Source organism: Pan paniscus, chromosome 14, assembly GCF_029289425.2.
Source record: "Pan paniscus chromosome 14, NHGRI_mPanPan1-v2.0_pri, whole genome shotgun sequence".
Taxonomy (NCBI): Eukaryota; Metazoa; Chordata; class Mammalia; order Primates; family Hominidae; genus Pan; species Pan paniscus.
In genome coordinates this window covers 54,532,076-54,551,723 of record NC_073263.2, presented here as the reverse complement: position 1 = coordinate 54,551,723, position 19,648 = coordinate 54,532,076, and the positions used below count along the sequence as shown (strand labels likewise).

General features: G+C 42.2%; 1 pseudogene; it reads right to left on the bottom strand.

Moving 5' to 3' along the window:
• Window positions 1–12,745: 12,745 nt before the first annotated feature.
• On the bottom strand, window positions 12,746–17,065 carry LOC100987083 (protocadherin-8-like; annotated as a pseudogene).
• Window positions 17,066–19,648: the final 2,583 nt, after the last annotated feature.

Genomic DNA, 19,648 nt, shown 5'->3' with positions numbered 1-19,648 from the left:
GACCTGTCATGTCTATCAGGAGCATGCATGATGGATGAGCGGCACTCAACCAGGGACCCGATCACAGCTTCAAGTGGTTGAATGTGCATTTAGACTGTTCATTTGCTCCTGGTGATTTAAGCAAAGAAACTACCAAAATGGGGTTTTCGATACTTTGATTTCCAAGCCTATACACATAATAAAATGAAGAACTAATAAGCTAGAGGAAAGGCAGGAAGGCAGTGTGGAATATGCGCTGAACCCAGAAGACATGCCCAGGCATTGAAACTTCACCACACACTGGTTCTGTGACTTTGTTAAGTGATTTAACCTCAATTTTCTTATATGGAGGAGAAAGATAATCATAGTACCTGCTTCACAGGATTGTACTAGCACTGTACACAGGAGGAGCTCTACTGATATTAGTTATTACTGCATCATCATGACTGATAGACATAATTAATTAAGAAAGGATATTCCACACTCTGCCTTGTCCAAGGTTGGGATCAGGGTAGAATACTGCCTAAAGAAGGACCTGTGGGCTGTCCCCTAGGAAGCCTTAGGGACTTGCATTTATTGTCTTTGTCAATTGGACATAATACAGGATCCAGCTTTCAGATATGCAGACTCAGAACCCTGGTTATTCAGCAATATGAATGAGATCCTTCTCTGAATAGCAGAATCACATCAACTCAACCTCATGGAACTAATGTATAAAACCAAAACACAATTTAATATACAATGAAAATTCTAATTTGCACAAGAACACAATGCATGCTCTTACATGTCCAGCCCATTCTCTCCCTAAAGACATACCTACACAGAACACTAAGTCATAGGCAGAAGGAGGAAGGTTGCTCAGGGACATGGACTCAAATGAACCAGTTATCCATGCATTTCAGGTACCTATTTCTCTAAAGACTCTTGAGTGGATTCTGGTCTCAGGGCTGAGAAGTGGGCCTGGCTCCTGGGATCAGAGCTTGACTTATTGTCTCTGTGGCTGCCCTTTCTACGGTGACACTTAGACAGGAAGTGCAAGCAAGAAGGTGACCAGAGATGAAGCTGAAAACCAGCAAGGACCAGTATGCCTTTTATAAACATGTCTGCAAAAATGTCTATAAATGTCTGTGAATGTCTTCTGGGTTATGTAGGAGATGTTCTATAGGTTTTCCTGGTTTTAGATGGAAGAAAAATACCTTTCAGATTGAGTCCTTCCTGGAAGACTCTCTTATTATGTAGCAATGCCTCACTATCAATAATCTCCCCAGTTACAGTGGCCTGAGCTAGAAGCTGATCATTTACCCTTTTATTACTTAATGCCTCTTGCAGGGTATTACAACTACACCCTGATGGGAGTATTTGGGATACAGAGCCGGTAGCCTTACAGGTTCAATTAAACGGCACATTAACACGTGTCAAAGCAAGTAAAAGGGGGATACCTACTTTTGTGAGATTATTGTATAATCTTTAAACTAAAGTATCAGTATATTTATTATTACTGAACTCTGATCTTTCCATTTAAATACGCTCATACATCTGTCAAGATTGCCACTGGCTTGAAATATAGCTGTAGACAAAATGACCAACTGATCTAACTTTATAAGAACTATTGTAAAAAAAAAAGTTTCTACCAAGGAATATTTTTAAAATCAGTCTCATACTGCTGTCAAAAATATTATGGTCCCCAGGGATTTAAATCATTTTTGGTCACCTATTTGAAAAGTTAGTTTAAAAAATAATAATGGTAACCAACCAAAAAAGATGGAAAGTATTAATTGCACCAAGCAGAAAGAAATAGAGAAAAAATGTAGGAATATTTAGAATATGATGCCAATTTAAACAAAGGAAGAGAAAAACGAATAATATTAATAACATTAAAAACATTTTTGGCCAGCCATGGTGGCTCACGCCTGTAATCCCAGGACTTCAGGAGGCCGAGGCAGGCGGATCACCTGAGGTCAGGAGTTCGAGACCAACCTGGGCAACATGGTGAAACGTCGTCTCTACTAAAAATACAAAAATTAGCTGGGCATAGTGGTGAGCACCTGTAATTCCAGCTACTTGGGAGGCTGAGGCAGGAGAATCGCTTGAACCCAGGAGCCACAGGTTGCAATGAGCTGAGATTGCATCACTGCACTGCATCCTGGGCAACAGAGCGAGACTCCATTAAAAAAATCTGACATTAATAATAATAAATACTTATTAAGTTATTACTAGGTGAAAGGCATTGCTGTATGCATTTTATACATACTGTCTCATTTAGCTAGCATAAAATAGCAACGAAGTAGGTACTATTCCTCCATTTTACAGGTGAGGAAACCAAAAACGAAGAGATAAAGAGGTTGTGATACTTCTTTTAAGAAAGAAGACATTATTTCACTGTTATTTCAGACAATTTTTTACATAAGCGGTAGTGTTCAGATATAGTTAAACATTACATCTTCTGTGTTGCGCCAGGGAAAAAGGCATTGCAACTTGTCAAAGACTATACAAATCCTGTATGACAATGGCAACATGAATTACTCTCTAAGAAAACCTGGCACACTGTGGAAACCTATTCTATAACACACAGGTCAAGTCATTCCCCTAGAATGTAATGCTGCATTGTCAAGAGTTCAAGAAAGCTTGAGAGAGTTCAGCTAGCCTGTAAAGTCCATTTTAGCTTTGTCTTCCAACACTACATTACAAAAGGGCTACTCTGCACAACATCTAACAATAAGAATCAATGGGCATTAAATTAAGATGAGTACCAGTCTGAAAGAGGGTGATAGAGCAGGCATCTGGCTGAGGTTTTTCCTTCCACTACAGCTAAATATTTCATCTTCCTCAAACAGTGAAATGACTAGACCACACCTAATTAAACGGCATAGCGATCGTGCTGTGCTACCTTTAAAGAATGACAGACTGATTGCCTCACCAGTAGTAAGTTACAGAAATCAATAGCTGACATTCACTCAGTGAAATACAAATTGAGATTAGCCAGCTTCGTTTTTTATTCAGCAAATTCAAGTCTGCAATCAATTCCTGTGCATGTGTAGCCTATGGAAATTGGTTTTAAATTGATTTGTTTCTTCCTTGGCTAATTACAGTATACAAGTAAATGAATGATCAATTGCTAACTCTACTCTTACTGTATACATTTCAATGAATAAAGCAAGTCTGTCAAGATGGATATTATGCTGTTTTCAAAGAGAAGCTACTAAGTGTTCCACATACATTGTAATACATCAGCTATTTAATAATAATGTAAAAGACTCTCTTATTTGTTGAACAAATAGAAGACTTCCCCCTGCTGTTATTAGTTAAGCTTATAGAAAGTTCTCTACTGAATCAATACCCTACTTAGAAAATGAAAGTTTAAAGACCTCATAGAGAGCTCTCAGTCTTTATTAGCCACTATTGATGTAATGAGTGTTACACAATGGATAATAGTGGAGTCAGAAAACTCAAGGTTCAAGCTGGGTGCAGGGGTGCACACCTGTAATCCCAGCTACTAGGGAGGATGAGACAGGAGGACTGCTGGAGCCTAGGAGTTCAAAATCAGCCTGGGCAACAGAGTGAAACCTAGTCTCAAAAAAAAAAAAAAATTCAAGGTTCAAACCCTAGATACATCACTCTTTGACACAACAATTCTACTCCTGGGTATATGGCCAACAGAAATAAGTGTTTATGTCTACCAAAAAATGTGTAAATTAATTCATTATTCACAAAAGTCAAAAACTGAAAATTGCCCTAATCTCCACCAACTATACAATGGATAAATTGTGGTAAATACATACAATGGACTACTATACAGCAGTGAGAATGCACAGACTATGATATACACAGCATGGATGAAGTTCATAGACATAATTTTGAACCAGGCCCCAAAAGTATAAATTGTATAATTTATGTGAAGTTTAAATACAGCAAAAAGTAATAGATAGTGAAAAAGATTTGAATAATAATTACCTCTTTTAAATTTCTTAACTGAAATTTTATATATTTAAGCTGCACATCATGATGTTCTCATATACATATACATAGTGAATTGATTACTATATTCAAGCTAAAAATCAGATAGTTGTTTTTTCCACATGTGGTGAGAACATTTAAGATACATTCTCTTAGCAAATCTCAAGAATCAAATACAGCAATATTAACTATAGTCACTATGCTGAACGTTAAGTCTCTAGAATTTATGTATCCTCACTGAAACTTTGTACCCTTTGACCAACATCTCTGTTTCCCCTCCCCCTCACCTAGCACACCACCATTCCACTCTTCTATGAATCTGACTTTTTTAGATTGCACACATAAGTGAGATTGTGCAGTATTTTTCTGTGACTGGTTTATTTTACTTAGCGTGGTGTCTTCCACTTTCATCCATATTGTCGCAAATGGTTAACATTTTCTTCTTTAAGGCTGAATAACACTCCACTATACATACATATGTATGTATGTGTGTGTGTGTATATATATACTGCATATATAGATATAGATATATAGATATAGATACTGCCATTTTTATCTACTTATCCATCTATAGACACTTAGGTTGATTCTGTATCTTGGCTATTATACATAATGTTGCAATGAACATGGGGGTGTAGATACCTTTTCAAAATAGTGGTTTTGGTTTTGTTTCATTTGGGTTTACACCTAGAAGTGGGGTTGCTGGATCATATGGTAGTTCTATTTTTAATTTTTTAAGGAACGTCCATACTGTTTTCCGTAATGGCTATAATAATTCTTACATTCTAAATAGTAGTTACTTCTGGAAGAGGTATTGCCCAGGAAGGTATATGTGGGAGCCGTCTAGGGATCTGGAAATATTCCAAACCTTGATCTAGGTGGTGCTTACAAGAGTGAATATATATAAAACTTCATCTAGCTGTAAACTCGAAATTCATGCACTTTAGCGTTATACCGTAATTTTTTTTTTTTCTGAGACAGGGTCTCCCTCTGTTACCCAGGCTGGAGTACAGTAGTGTGATCACAGTTCACTGCAGCTTCAACCTCCCCAGGCTCAAGTGATTCTCCCACCTCAGCCTCCTGAGAAGCTGGGACTACAGGCACATACTGCCATGCATGGCTAATTTTTATTTTTTTGTAGAGATGGGGTTTCACCATGCTGCCCAGGCTGGTCTTGAACTCCTGGGCTCAAGAGACCCACCTGCTCGGCCTCCCAAAATGATAGGATTACAGGTGTGAACCACTGCACCCAGCCTATACCATAATTTTTTAAACTCTAAGCTCATTTGCTTACTGTGTAACCTCAAGCATATTACCCTCTTTAAACTCATTTCCTCATCTATAAAATAGAGGTAGTAATATAATTACCTCCTAGGATTGTTACAAGGTGTAAAAACAATAATTCATGTAAAGCATTTAGCACAGAACCTTGCATATAGTGTTTGATAAAGATTGCCTATTATTATTCTTAGGAATGCAATCATAAACAGACAAGATTCAGGAATTATAAATTGCTTTAGGAATCATAATTAAGGTAGAAGCTAATATCACAAACACATGAGAGCCTCATTTTAAGAAAAGTAAAAATATCTAATTCTACGTTTGTAAATTTGAGGAAAAGTTTTAGATTCTCAGCTTTTAAGAAATGTTTCCCACAGAATGCACTTACACAAAAAATTACTCTAAAATTTTCAAATATTATTAGATGTAACCCAAAAGACAGGTGTCCATTTTACTTTTAAGATATGTATCAGATAAAGCAAGGAACATTCACATTTGCCACAGTCTCTCTGGGGCCTAGACCACCCGATCTGGAAAGCTCACACTTCAGAGGACACACTGACTCTCTGAAGATAACATGGAACTCAGAAACTAATTTCCAACAGCAGTAATTTTCTATGGCAGACCAGTGGCCTAAGGATTGAAGTTCTTCCTAGCTTCTTGCCTGAGCGTGGCTAAGGAATAAATTACTGGTTTTAAAAGCTGCTGAATTATTTTGGGGAGAGTTTAGGAGTAAGAGCAGTAGGTTTTATCATGACTATTGCTACAAAATCTCTGAAGTTATTGGACTGAATATGAGGACTATAAATTTAAGGCGCTATAGCAGAGGAGCCTTTAGAAATTCTCCAGCCTACAGAAAACCTTCTACCATTGAGAATTCTTGCCTTTAGACATTTTTTCAAAGATTATATAATGAATAATGTGTCAATTCATTTTAAAATACATGAAACATTAAAAGGCTGTCATGAGCTAGTTAGTTCTCCACATTTGGAAGGGTGGAAAACAGACAAAAACACACATTTCCCCATATATGTGCTGAGCAAGGACAGTGGGTCATTGGCTACCTTCAATTCCCAGCCTGTGAAGGTAGACCTCCGGCTCATCCCTTCTTCCAGACCAATGCCGTCCATCAGAACGTTCTGTGATGATGGAAACATTTTATAGTGACTCTGTCTGAGACTGAAGCATTTCTCATTGTATTCAGTTGTAATTCATTTAAACTTAAACAGCCACATGTGGCTAGTGGTTATAGTATTGGGCAGCACAGTTCCTGCCCATCAAACCTTAATGACCCCCAGGCTCTTCTAGTTGGAGACACAAAACATCCTGCAGTTTGCTGACTCAATTCTTCCCACAGTCCGAGCCAATCTTGCAGAAAACAAGACACAATCAGATGCTTCCATCTCATCACCCAGCCTTGCTGCCCCTGGATCTGGTTGGACCCAGATGAAGCCCAGCTGCTCAAGTAGCTTTTAAGTCACTACATTTGGGGCCCAACTCTTCCTTTAATCCTTGCTTTTATGCCTCAGTTTTCTCCTAGCATCCTGTTCATAGCTAGGAAGGAGTTCTGCTAGGAACTCTAGCCCAGATGGCTGAGGCCATAAGACACTCACTCTCTCTTGCTCTCTCTCTCTCTTGCTCTCTCTCTCGCTCTCTCTCACCATGCTCCTCCCTGTAGCCGCAGCCTCTGATTGAGCTGATGCTGTGAATGGGATAAGTGCCCAGAAACACATCACCAGCCACTGCCATTTGATTTTCACCCACTGCCATAATCTGCCACTGTTATACCCATGAAACACTCAGCAACTCTCTCAGAAGCCAGGCTAGAGAGACAATTTGAGTAACCCCCACTCAAATACTGCCTGCCCACAGCTTCCTCTTCCTCCTCACTGGGCCTCATGATTAAGGTCCGGGTCCAGGTTCTTAATTCAGCTTAAAGTTATTCTGAAGTTGAATTGCATTCGCAGTAGAATCACATACACATTCAAATGTAAATGAGTAGCTAGACTGAATATTTATATTCATAAAAGGTACTAGAATATAAAATTCATGACCATTTATTATATTCATGGCAATAAAGACCACTTTTAAGACTTTTTGGTAAAATATCCTAGATTCTATAAAATCATCCTGTGCTATGTCATGGATTGTCAACTTAATTTAAGAAAATGTATATCAAAACTAGAAGGCTCGTGCATGTAACCTGGCTTGTAAACACTTGACAGAAATGACCATCTATGTGAATTGCAGTTTTTTTAGAATGAGGTGGCATTTTCTGAAGTAAGTGAAGGTGATCCATCCACTGAAGGATGATTTAATTCATAATTCTGTCCAAGAATGGGGAAGTGGCATTGCTGGTCTGCAGTTCTGAACTCTGTCATAGACACTTGGCAGCCCTTCACTTGGGAGGCACAGACTTGAAAAGAACATCAATTGAGTTCTGAGTGTTCTGGTTGGAAATTTGTATTTTTCATCTGGGAAATGTGAGGGTAAAGGGTACTTGAAGAAAGTTCAACCCTATAGCTATTTTCATGATGTGATGAACAATTTTTGCTGGTTTGAGATTCCTGGTTTAATTTTTCAGGATCCTTGAATGTTTTTCATCCTGAATAATCTGAAAAAAAAAACTTGGAAAAAAAAAGAATAGTTTAAAATTGAATGCTACATAGAAATATACTTTAAAATGTAAACAATATTCAGTTGTTCCAGGGCTGGTTTTCAAGCTGTTTGCTTTTTTCTTCCTCTGGATTTTCTGCCAATGACTTGCACCTCCACCTGCTGGTGTACTGAGGAAATGAAGTGGAAATAAAATTCAAGAAAGTCAATTAAACTATTTGCTGGAATCTTTAATACAGGTTTGGTGGGAGGAATGGGTGAAATTACAATCCAAAATGAAGTTTCTGAGGGCTGGTAGTATATTTATTTATTCATTCATTCATGCTCTGTGTTAACTATTAAAAGATGCAAAAAATTAAAATATTTTCATTAAACTTTTTATCTCCTCGCTATCAACATGTAATTCAATTATCTTGCCATTACCTATGTGTCATCCTTTCAATAATCCCACTAAAAGTTTTATAAGAAACTGCAGCAGAGAGTTGGAGGATAAACCAAACCATAAATCAGAGCATCTCATTCAAACTCAAAGACAGAAACATCCTCAGGAATGTAAACTGGCCCTAAATCTTTAAAAGACTCATAAAATAAGTGTTTAAGAACCTGCAGAAAAATATGCTACAGCAGAACATTAAAAGCATGAACTCTAGAACCAGACTTCCCAGGTTGGAGACCAAGTTCTGCCCCTCACAGCTGAGCGGCCTCAACCAAATTACTCGAACAGCTCTGTGCCTGAGTTTCCCATGTGTGAAATGGGGTCAAATGATAGTACCTGCCTAATAGCATTGTTGCATGACTCAAGTGAGTTTAATATTTATAAGGTACCTAGAACAGTTTCTGGTACATAAGAAGTCCTCTGTAAATGTTATTAAACAAATAAAAGGTTTTTGTTGAATACAGGTAAGAAGCAACGTTGTGACTATTATTACTAAGAAAAAATATTCTCTCAGGTTGAATGCATTGCCTTGATCACATTATTGTTTGCCATAGCAGCACTTTGAGTTATCATGCTTATTATTAGGAAGAAGAAACTAAGTTAAGACAAGAATAAGCTGGTAATTTCCTAAATAGAAAATATAAACAGTAGGAGTTCTGGTCCTTTGATTCTTTTGAAAAGGCTAATTTAATGCTAAATGACCCGGAAACATAAATTCACTATAGAATCTTCAAGTTTTAAGATGACCCTAAAATTTTTCAGAAAGTTAGGGAGTACAATAGAACTTCCAAAAAATACCAATACAATTTTACCCTAATCTAAAGTGCAATATGATCATAAGAACTAGTCATACAAGTTTCAATGTATGTGCTGGTTAGACCACACCTTTCATTTATCCACCCAGTAAATTTGCTGATTTTTGTTTTGTTCTGTGTTTTTGTTTCGGTATATATCTGATGGTGGCCATTCAACATGGAACAAGAGACAAATAATAAACAAATAAATATACAAATAATGCCAGGGAGTGATAAATGCCAGGAAAGAAAATAAAGCAGAGTAAAGAAGATGGAGAGTGACAGGGAGGAGTGGCAATCTGAGGTTTGGAAGACCTCTTTTGATTAGATGGACATATGAACAAAGGCCTAAATGAAGGTGGGAAGCAATATGGGTATCTAGAGAAAGTTTACCAGGTGAGGGAACAGCAAGACCCTGAGGTCTGAGATGGAGAGATGCTTTGTGTATTCAAAAAACACAAGAAGGCCAATAAGATGATCTAAAACATCCTGGAGAAGAGGGGTAAGAAATCAGGTAGAAGAAAGAGCCAAGGGCAAGATAATGCAGGACTTTATGAGTCATGTGTGGCTGATTTACAAACATGAACCTCAAAACTCTTTGAAAATTTTCTAGGGTAGGCACAGGGTCTTTGTCCCCGCCACTTGAATCTGGGTGGGCTTAAGACAGCTTGGACTATAGAATATGATGGAAATGATCATGTAATTTCAGAAGCTGGGTCATAAAAGAAGATGTGACTTCTGTCCTGTTGGATGAATCATTCATGTTTGCAGCCCGAGCTGCCATGTGACTTTGCAGAGGCTGCCATGCTGTGAGAAGTCAAGCCACGTGTAAAGAGAACATGAAGCCTCCCTTTTTCCCACCCCACCAAGTCAGCTCTCCTAAACTTTGGCTCATCCCAGCCCACAAACCTGGCATGTAACTAAAGAAGTTTTCAGATGGTTCCAGCCTCCAGCCATCATATCATCCCAGCTAAGGCCCCAGACACTTTGAAGCAAAGATAAGCCATCCCTGCTATACCTTGTCTAAATTGACCACAGAATCCACGAGCATAAAAAAATGGTTGTTTTATGCCACTACATTTTAGCCTGGCCTGTTACACAGCAATAGTAATTAAGACATCATGATAAGGATTTGGGATTTTATTTAAGTGACAAGTATTTGGAGAGTTGAGTAATGTGACCTGATTTATGAAGTAAGAGACCAGTCCAGTTCTCATATGCAGAATGGTCTGCAAGAGGGCAAGAGTAGAAGCAGAGGAGCCAAGTTTGAGGCTAGTGCCATTGCCGGGCAAGTGATGACAGTGCCTGGGGTAGAGTGGTAGCAATGAATGTGGTGAGAAGTGAATTGATTGAGAATATATTTTGAAAGAAAATTCCACAGAATTTGCTGATGGATTGAAAGTTGTGTGTAGGAAGAAATAAATCAAGAATAACACCAAGGATTTAAGCCAGAGCAAGCAACTAAGTGAATAGATGTGTCATTTTTACTGAGATATCAACACTAGAGGAAAAACAGGTTTGGAGAATAGAAACCAAGAGTTTAGTTTTGAACGTATAGCGTGTCCATTCAGAATCCAAACGGAGATGTTGAGTAGGCAGTTGTGTAAACGAATTTGGACCTCAGAAGAGAGGCTGGTACCGAATCACTGTATACAACTTCATGTTCCTCATTTTAGGAAATATGTTGAACACTAGAGAATATTCAGAGGAAGGTAACCAGGAGGTGGATGCTTCTGGAAGCCCCTCATTAAAAAAAAAAAAAAAAAAAGTCAAAGGAACTGAACATAGATTGTGCAAAAACACCTGTTATGGTGAAGAGGCATTTGAGTCAGTAGGACATACCATTAGGACTCCTCTTTAAGTAAGATATTTTCTTTTAGAGATTAAAGATCTAGTGCCCATTTTCATGGAGACTAACACAAAATACCTCATAATTGATAATGTCTTCACCACAGGAGCTACCACTCCATTACCAGACACCATTACAGAGAATTGGGCCTAAAGCACACCCCCAAATGACACAGCAGATGGACTGGATAGAATGAGGTTGCGTTGGTGCAGCATTCTGTAAACAAAGCAAAGCCAAACAAAATCACATACTCATATGTTTCCAGCAAATGGAATCTTAGCCTATATAAAATTCATTATCTATTATGAGAAACAGATGTTTGTTGTTTAAACCACCCAGTCTATGGTATCTTATTAAAGCAGCCTGAAATGACCGAGACACTCCCTCTATGAATATATAGTTGGGGCCACTTATTTGGTAGTGTAATTAAGTCAGGAATGAGTCTTATGATGCTTTGAGAGGAAGAGCTTCAAAGCCACAGGTTTGAACTTACCCCCTTGTTTTGCAATCATTTGAAAGGATGCTTTCTTGAAACCCTCCCTGCTGATATCCAAATGGCTGTCGTTCAATTCACTGTCTCCTTTTCCACTGTCCTTCATACTGAATTCATCTAGATTTGAATGTATACTGAAAGTGAAAAGGAAAGAATTACTTTGGTATCCATAAAAATGTATAAAATGTCAAACACATTGCTTAGAGATAACAACAAATATTCTGAAATTACCTTAAACTTGCCGCAGATTTATTTTCTCCATAAGGGGATGAGGAATGAAAAGGAACTGAGATTGAACCCTATTTTTAAAAAGGGGTGAGAGCAGCAATTAATAATATTTCACCGTCTAATATCAAACCTGACAGAGCAGGCGCCGCATTCCTCATCCGGAGTGCTTCAGAAACACAGCATTAACCTGAGGGTCGACTGTATCCAAATTGTACCCAAAGGAAGCTATCATAGGCAAAAACAGCAGAAACAGACATGGGCCTACATGAATGAACATGTGATTATCAAGTCTCCCCCTAACCTTGCCTGTGGATAATTTTTCCTTTCCAAAAAAAAAAAAAAAAAAAAACAAGCCCGGAAATATCAGCCATTTGAAGTCCCAAATCAAGCACTGAATTTTCATAAGGCTCCTAGCATGAAAAACTACTCCAAGAGAATGAGGACACTAAGAACGGCAGGGGTGCCCTACCTGGGCCCATGCAGTCCTGCTCCTCTCCCGACAAAAGGAGCTCCAAGACACCTCACTGACCTCAGACTAGGAATCCTCCACAGACTCGAACGCCTGGGCCCCTGTGGAAATGGAAACTGGCCGTGTGTCTATAAAGAACCTGGAGCGGAAGCCCCCAGAGTCAGCCCCTATGGCTCTGACACGTGGACCAGCGTGGTCACTCGTTGCCTGAAATCTGCTTGGGGAGTGCTCATGGATCTTCTTCACCAGCGTCCTAGCCTTGCCTTGGCAAGAACAAGTCACAGTGATGATGGCCACTAGCAGAAGGATGCAGCCGCTGGCCAAAACACCCACCAGAACAGGGAGGGTTCAAGCTGCCCTCCCATTCGCTGCCTGATGCGTGGCTCTCCTCTCTCGTGCGGCGGCGGCATCAGCACCACTTCTGCGCCAGGTGGCGCCCGGCCCGCGGGCACGAGAAGCAGTGTGGCTGTGCACTCAGAGTGGGCCGGCCTCAGTCCCGCACCGCGATGACCGCCGTCAGCGGGCCGGCGGGCTGCGGGGACAGGCGGCGCTGCAGAGACAGCTCACCCGAAGCCGGGTGCAGCGCCAGCACCCCGGGGCCGCCGTCGCTGCCGAGGACTAAGTAAGTCGGCTCGACGTTGGCGCCCTAGTCCTCGTCTTTTGCCTGCAGACGGGTCAGCAGGTAGCCCAGTGGCGCATCCCAGGGCAGAGGCAGCTGGGCTGAGCCATGGAGGAGCAGTGGGGCCACCAGGCGGGGCGCGTGGTAGTTCTGGTCCTCCACCTGCAGCCACACTATGGCCAGGCCCCATAGCGGCTGAGAGCAGCAGTCTAGCGCCTCCAACCGCAGCTGCATCTCCGCCAGCTCCTCGCAGTCAAAGTGCCGTCGAGCGCGCAGCTCCTGGTGGTTGGGTCCACCGAGACCTAAGTGGACACAGCGCCCCCGGCGCGGCCCACCTCGGCCTCCAGCAGCCGGTAGGTGACCTGGCCGTTGCGGCCCAGGTCCGGGTCCCGGGCGGCCACCGTGGACAGGTAGGCGCTGGGCCGGGTGTTCTCACTCACAGACACCTCATAGACCGGCCGCGTGAAGAGCGGCGCATTGTCTTTCTCGTAGCCCACGCGCACCGCGTAGGGCCTCCTGGTGCACAGCGGGGGCGCGCCGCGGTCCGCGGTCACCAGCGTCAGGTTGTACTCGGCGATGGGCTCGCGGTCCAACGACGCCGCGGTCACCACCAGGCAGCTGCCCGCGTAGGCCCGCTGCAGCCGGAAGTGCACCTGCCAGTAGAGGGCGCAGCGCATCTGCCGGTTGGCGCCCGAGTCCCTGTCCGAGGTGCTGACCAGAGCCACCAGGCTCTCGCGCGCCGCCCACTCCTGCACCAGCGTGGCGGCGCCAGCCTCGGGCGTCCCGGCTCCCGCCGACTAGCTAGCGTCCGCTCCCCCGAGGGCAGCAGCGGCGGCGGCAGCGGCGGCGGCGGCAGCGGCGAAGGGCGAGGCAGCCGGCGCGCCTGGGGCGGCCAGCGGGGTGATGGCGATGTCGGGCGCGTTGTCATTGACGTCGCGGATGCGCAGGATGACCTTGCAGGCGGCAGCGCGGTCCTGCGCCCGCACGTGCAGCTCGTAGGTGTCCTGACTCTGGTAATCCACGGGCCTGGCCAGAGTGAGGCGGCCCGACCTCTGGTCGAGCTGAAAGAGGCGGCGCGCCTCCGTCTGGGTGCGGGCGCCAAAAGTGCACACCACGTCGCCGTTAGGGCCCTCGTCGGGGTCGGCTGCGTCCAGGTCAAGAAGCAGGGAGCCCACAGGCGCGCCTCCGCCAGCTCCACTTCGGCCACCGTGCCCTGCGGGAAGGCCGGGCTGTGGTCATTGGCGTCCAGGACAACACGCTGAAGACAGCCGTGGCGGAGCGCAGCGGGCGGCCACCGTCCAGGGCCACCAGCTCCAGGGTGTCGGCGGCCTGGCTCTCGCGGTCCAGCTCCTGCAGCAGCACCAGGTCCGCACACTGAGCGCCGTCCGCGCGCTTCTGCAGCTCCACGCGAAAAGGGGCTGTGCGGTTGGGCCAGGCGCACGCTCTGCAGCCCATTGGCGCCCACGTCCTAGTCCACCGGCATCTCCAGGGTGCGTGCACACGGCCGCACCCTCGAACATCTCCACCGGGATCTGGGCCCGGGGGAAGCGCGGCGCGTGGTCGTTGACGTTCCTCACCTCCACCTCCACGTGCACCAGCAGGAACTGTTCCTGCGAGAAGCTGACCACGTCGAAGACCAGCACGCACTGCGGGGCCTGGCTGCACAGCGCCTCGCAGTCCAGGCCGGTGTCCCCGACGGTCAGCTGCCCGTAGCCCTCGCGCACCCGGAGCAGAGAGCTGTTGAATTGTTTCATCAGCTGAAACTGACTTGGCACCTCGCGCTGAGAATTAAACTGGACATGATCAGACAAAACACCGATGCTGGTGCCAGGGGTGTCTTCCTCACAGGTGAGGAAATTGACAGTATCGGTACAAAATCCTGACACTAGCAGCAGCCACAGAATCAGCAAGGACTCCAGTCCAACCCTGCATGAAGTGTCAGCAGGAAATCTGAGCCTCCAGCGAGACATTTATTCCTCAAAGAGAAAAGCCAATCGCAAGCTCTGCACTAAGACTTTCAGGCTTCTCAAGCCCTCCCGAGTGCCGAGTGCTCAGTCAGAAGACACTTTTCCCCTTAGAACATCCCATCACTAAGTCCTCTCTGCTATATACTTGCTTTTCTCTGCCCCAAGCCTAAGCATGCCTCTTCAGAACCCTACCGGGGGAGCTACATACAGAAGAATATGCAAATAATCCTCCATTTGGGCCAGTCCACAGTCTCTGGGCCTCTGGGCCATGCTGTTTCACTAAAGGACCCACAGAAGGGCCTGAAGAGCTGACCAGTGGCCAGGGTGGTGCAGGTGGTTATTAAGATCTCTGCACTATAAAAACACATCCTGCTTGCTTTTCCATTGTACTGGCCTCGCTTCGACAATAAGAGCAGGAATCCACAGCCACTTTATTCCTTCCTAAGCAGACTCACATATTCCCCACACAGAGGCACATTTGACCCTCCTTACCATTTTAAGATGAACGTATACATGCTTAGTGCAATGCATCCTCTGCCACCTACAGTTACCCATCTATGTTGGGTTGTCATTTCCTATATTGAAAGATTTTTGGGAAACATCTTCTAGAGTGTCAGGCAATGTCTAATTAGGGAAGAACTGTTTTCCAAAATAATCATTTCTAAATAGTTTTTTTCTATAGCAAAGAAACCATTAATGATGAAATTTCAGCCCCTTCATCTCCTTTTATGTCAGTAATTACTTATATGTGAGGAACCAGTATCAGACAGAGAAGTCTGTCAACCACAAACCACTGTAAGGGATAGTTAAGGGTAAGAAAAAGATTTAGAGAAATATATTGCAGTCAGTCTTGTTAGAAAATTGCTGTAGACCAATTATTTTTTAAAAGCCCTTGGCTGAAGGAAACCACGGGTGGTCTGATAGGCTGAAGGCTAAAAAAAATTAAACCATCTGTCTAAAGCCCAATAAATAGTCCTGTGTTAAGTTCTCCTTATGTGTGAAGTGTTCAAAATGCTAAACAGTCTCACATGTTAATGATGACATTGTTCCTCGTGCCATGGAGTCCTCATCAGTGCAGAATGTTATTTAACTAGTCATCTCAAATCAGTGAGTAGGCGGAGTTATTAATATGCCCAGGCTATTCTAGTCTCCTCTATGATCTGTAATGTTATTGATTCCTGCAGGGACATGTCAGTAAATGACTTTTTTTCCTTTCATTCTGAGGAGGCAGTTGGCATTTATTTCAATGCCAGGACATATGAATCCTGTTCTGAAAGTGAGCCATCTTTGATGAGATAATTAATTTTCAGGGGTTTTCATTTAGTGAAGCATTTGGCAATGACTCTAATTATAAGTACCGGTGACCGGTATTGGGGAAGTATACTGGGAAGCATGAGTTCATTTGAGCGGGGTACTCTGAGATCCTAAAAAGAAAAAGTACTCTATTTTCCTAGATTTTTAATTTTGCCTAATGAGGCATCTGTCTGAGGAAGAGAAGAGCTCTACTTCAGCCTGGTAAGAACAGACTTCTTTTAAGCCAGTATCCTCAATGGCATGTTGGACAGCTTTCTTTCTTTCTGAGAACCGAGTATCTCTGGAAGTTCCTGGTTATTCAGCCTCTGGGTCTCAGGGAAGACAAGAGAATCTGGTTCTTCCACCGAACATCATAATTGCTATATGTCCCTTAACTGAAAACTGACTCTGCTTTAGCTGATGTCTTTAAAAGGTGCCTGCTTCCATATGTATTAGCCAGGAGAGGGACCCATTTAACCACAGTCCAAGTCTCATGTCTTCCTCTTCTCCTTTAGCTCACACAGTTCCTGCCAGGCCTACTCTCAGCTAGTCTTCAGCATTACTGTTTTTCTGATTATCCATGATCAGAAAAATCATTCAGCATACTGAAAATGAAGAACAGTCCATGACTCCACCTACAGAACATCAAAAGATCCAGATAAAATATTTTAAAAAGCAAGCAATCAAACATATTACCTCCACAAAACTAAGCATCTGGACACTTATGTTTGGAAACATCCAGCTATGATATTTAAATGCTTGATTGCATTTTCCCCCACGTTTCCTCCAGCTGTTTGGCATAAAGTAGACCATCCACGATAAGAAGTGTGCCATATTGTTAGTGATTCATTATTAGTGCTATCATTGTTTCATACTAAACAACCACCTTATTAAAACACCGCTTTATGAATGAGAGACAGCTGGAGTTTCAGAAAAGAAACATTTTTCTGAAGCAAAAATCAGTTCTGTGCCAGTAGAATAACAAGCTGAATAATATAGAAACTGTATGATCTGTCCCCCTAGGGATATGTCATCAGGAAGCTGTGTTTACAGCTCTGGGCTGCTGGTACACTCATGTTACATTCTGTTGGCTCTGTTAGATAAAAATCTGTCTCAATATTAAAAGCATTGTGGAAAAAAATTTGCTTTATGTTATGTGTTTTCCCATTTGCCAGCATATTGCCAAACTATAATTTTAAAAAAAAATGTGTTTTGATCTCTGTTGGAGTCAAAGATAAAGCAAAACAAACAATAGACTGAAGGGGGATACCATACCACAGGAAGACCAAAATGTGAATGAAGCAACAATTTGTTCCTCTTAGTTTGGTTTTAAAGGGTGAGGATTTTGGTGAACTCCCTACAGAGTTTACTTTTGTTCCTAAAACAAAAGCAACAGATATGCTAGTGTTCCCCACAAATGTCAGGAAATCAGATCTGAAAAACAGGATTTATATTCCAATCATTTAAACAAAAGATTTTGTGTTATTGAACACATAACACCAATGTATCCACACACTAGAGCACACTGTATGTAAAGAAACGCAACTTTCATCAAAAACATGGGAAAATATTAGCACCCTAATGCAGAATACTGTCTGTGCCTTTGCATATTTCCCCTTTCCTATTACAGAAAACCAACAACATATGTTTGGGGAAAAAATTAAGCCATAAGAAAGTTTCTAATTTGCAAATTTGGCTGGATTATTGCATCCATGTGTCAGAGTAAGCCTCAAGTTACACAGGACCCTGAACTAATACTTCCCTAGGCCAGAAACAGTTTAGTGCCATTTAGAACAAATCACTGTATGTACTATACTGAGACCCATTTTCATTTCTCAACTGAACAAACATTCTGGAGACGAATGAGCAAAATATTATCAAGTGCAATGTTACTGTCTTCAAGAAGTAAGTTCCAGAAATTGAAGCTATTAAGACTGTTTGAAAGAAAACAAATCAACCTAACAGCTTTTTTAAAATTTTCTTTTTTTAAATCATTGCTTGAAAAAACTGAAGTCAATCTTCAGCAGTATGAGTCTCCAAAGCAGAGAGAAATTGTTTTCAGTTATTTCATAACAAGTATCATTATCTCACATTCTTGTTACCCCATTGTATAATCAATTTGTTATTAGGTCTTGACTATGCAGTTATTTATAACAAAAGTTATCAGCAAATTGCTGGTCTTTTTCCTGTAAAATCATTTCAGAGAAAATAATTCAGCCCTGAAGTCAGCCAAAACACCCTCTACAAGAGTAGCATAGAAACAAATGATATTTTATTCACTGCTTAAGTGCTTTAACCCAGAGAAAATCACAGAAAACCTCTATAAAATATCAACACCAATCACAAGTTCCCCTCAACATAAAATAAGGATTTAAATGATGTGGTCTTCATTTAGAAAAAAAGTTTCCCGTAAAGATCATTATGTTAATAAAAATATTATCAAAACTGTGAATCTTAAATCCTACACAAAATTACTTCTTAAACTACTGGTATTATTAAAATCTCTGCATGAAGGAAATTAAATCAATGAATAATAAAAAAAACATTTTACTGGCTGGGCACGGTGGCTCATGCCTGTAATCCCAGCACTTTGGGAGGCTGGGGCAGATGGATCACGAGGTCAGGAGTTCGAGACCAGCTTGACCAACATGGTGAAACCCCGTCTCTACTAAAAATACAAAAATTAGCTGGACATGGTGGCACACACCTGTAATCCCAGCTACTCAGGAGGCTGAGGCAGGAGAATCGCTTGAACCCAGGAGGCAGAAGTTGCAGTGAGCCAAGATCACACCACTGCACTCCAGCCTGGGTAACAGAGCGAGACTCTGTCTCAAAAAAAAAAAAAAAAAATTACCATTTTGGCTCATTAATCCAAAGTGAGTTAGTGAAATTGACTTTGGTACTTGACTTTCAGTTACTGGTTCATGCTTTGTGTCCTTCCCACCCTGCAAGCAAGAGGCTTTCTCCTTCACCAGAGAATGTATCAAAGCAAGATGAAGGATAAAAATTAAAGACTGAGGGGCCAGGTGCAGTGGCTTATGTCTGTAATCCCAGCACTTTCGGAGGCCAAGGCAGGAGGATTACTTAAAGCCAGGAGTTTAAAACCAGCCTGGGCAACATAGCAAGACCCCCTCTCTACAAAAACTCAAAAAATAAAAATAAAAATAAAAAAGCCAGGTGTGGTGGTGTGCACTTGTAGTCCTAGCTACTCAAGAAGCTGAGGGGGAGAATCTCTTGAGCCCAGGAGTTCAAGGCTGCAGAGAGCTATGATCATGCCACTGCACTCCAGCCTGAGCAACAGAGTGAGACTCTGTCTCTAAAAAAGAATAAAAATTAAAAATTAAGACTGAGAAGCAATTTTTCTTCTGTGCCTTATTTTGTCCTCTTCTCTTTTCCTCTTAGCTGAGTCCCTCTATTCCTACTCTGCACAAAAGCTCATGTCCACCAGCAATTAGAACACTTTCAAGCCCTTTATCAAAAGATGTTTAATCACATATTGGTAATGCAATGAAGCAAACAGCCTTGTTAGAAGAAAATACTTACACATTAAAAAAATTAACTTACCATAGTTTAGAGAAGGTCACAAGCGCCAGTGACACAGACCAAGTTATAGGAAGTACAAATGAGAAGCCATGTCAGAGTTTACAGATAAGTTTACCATCAGGCCGCA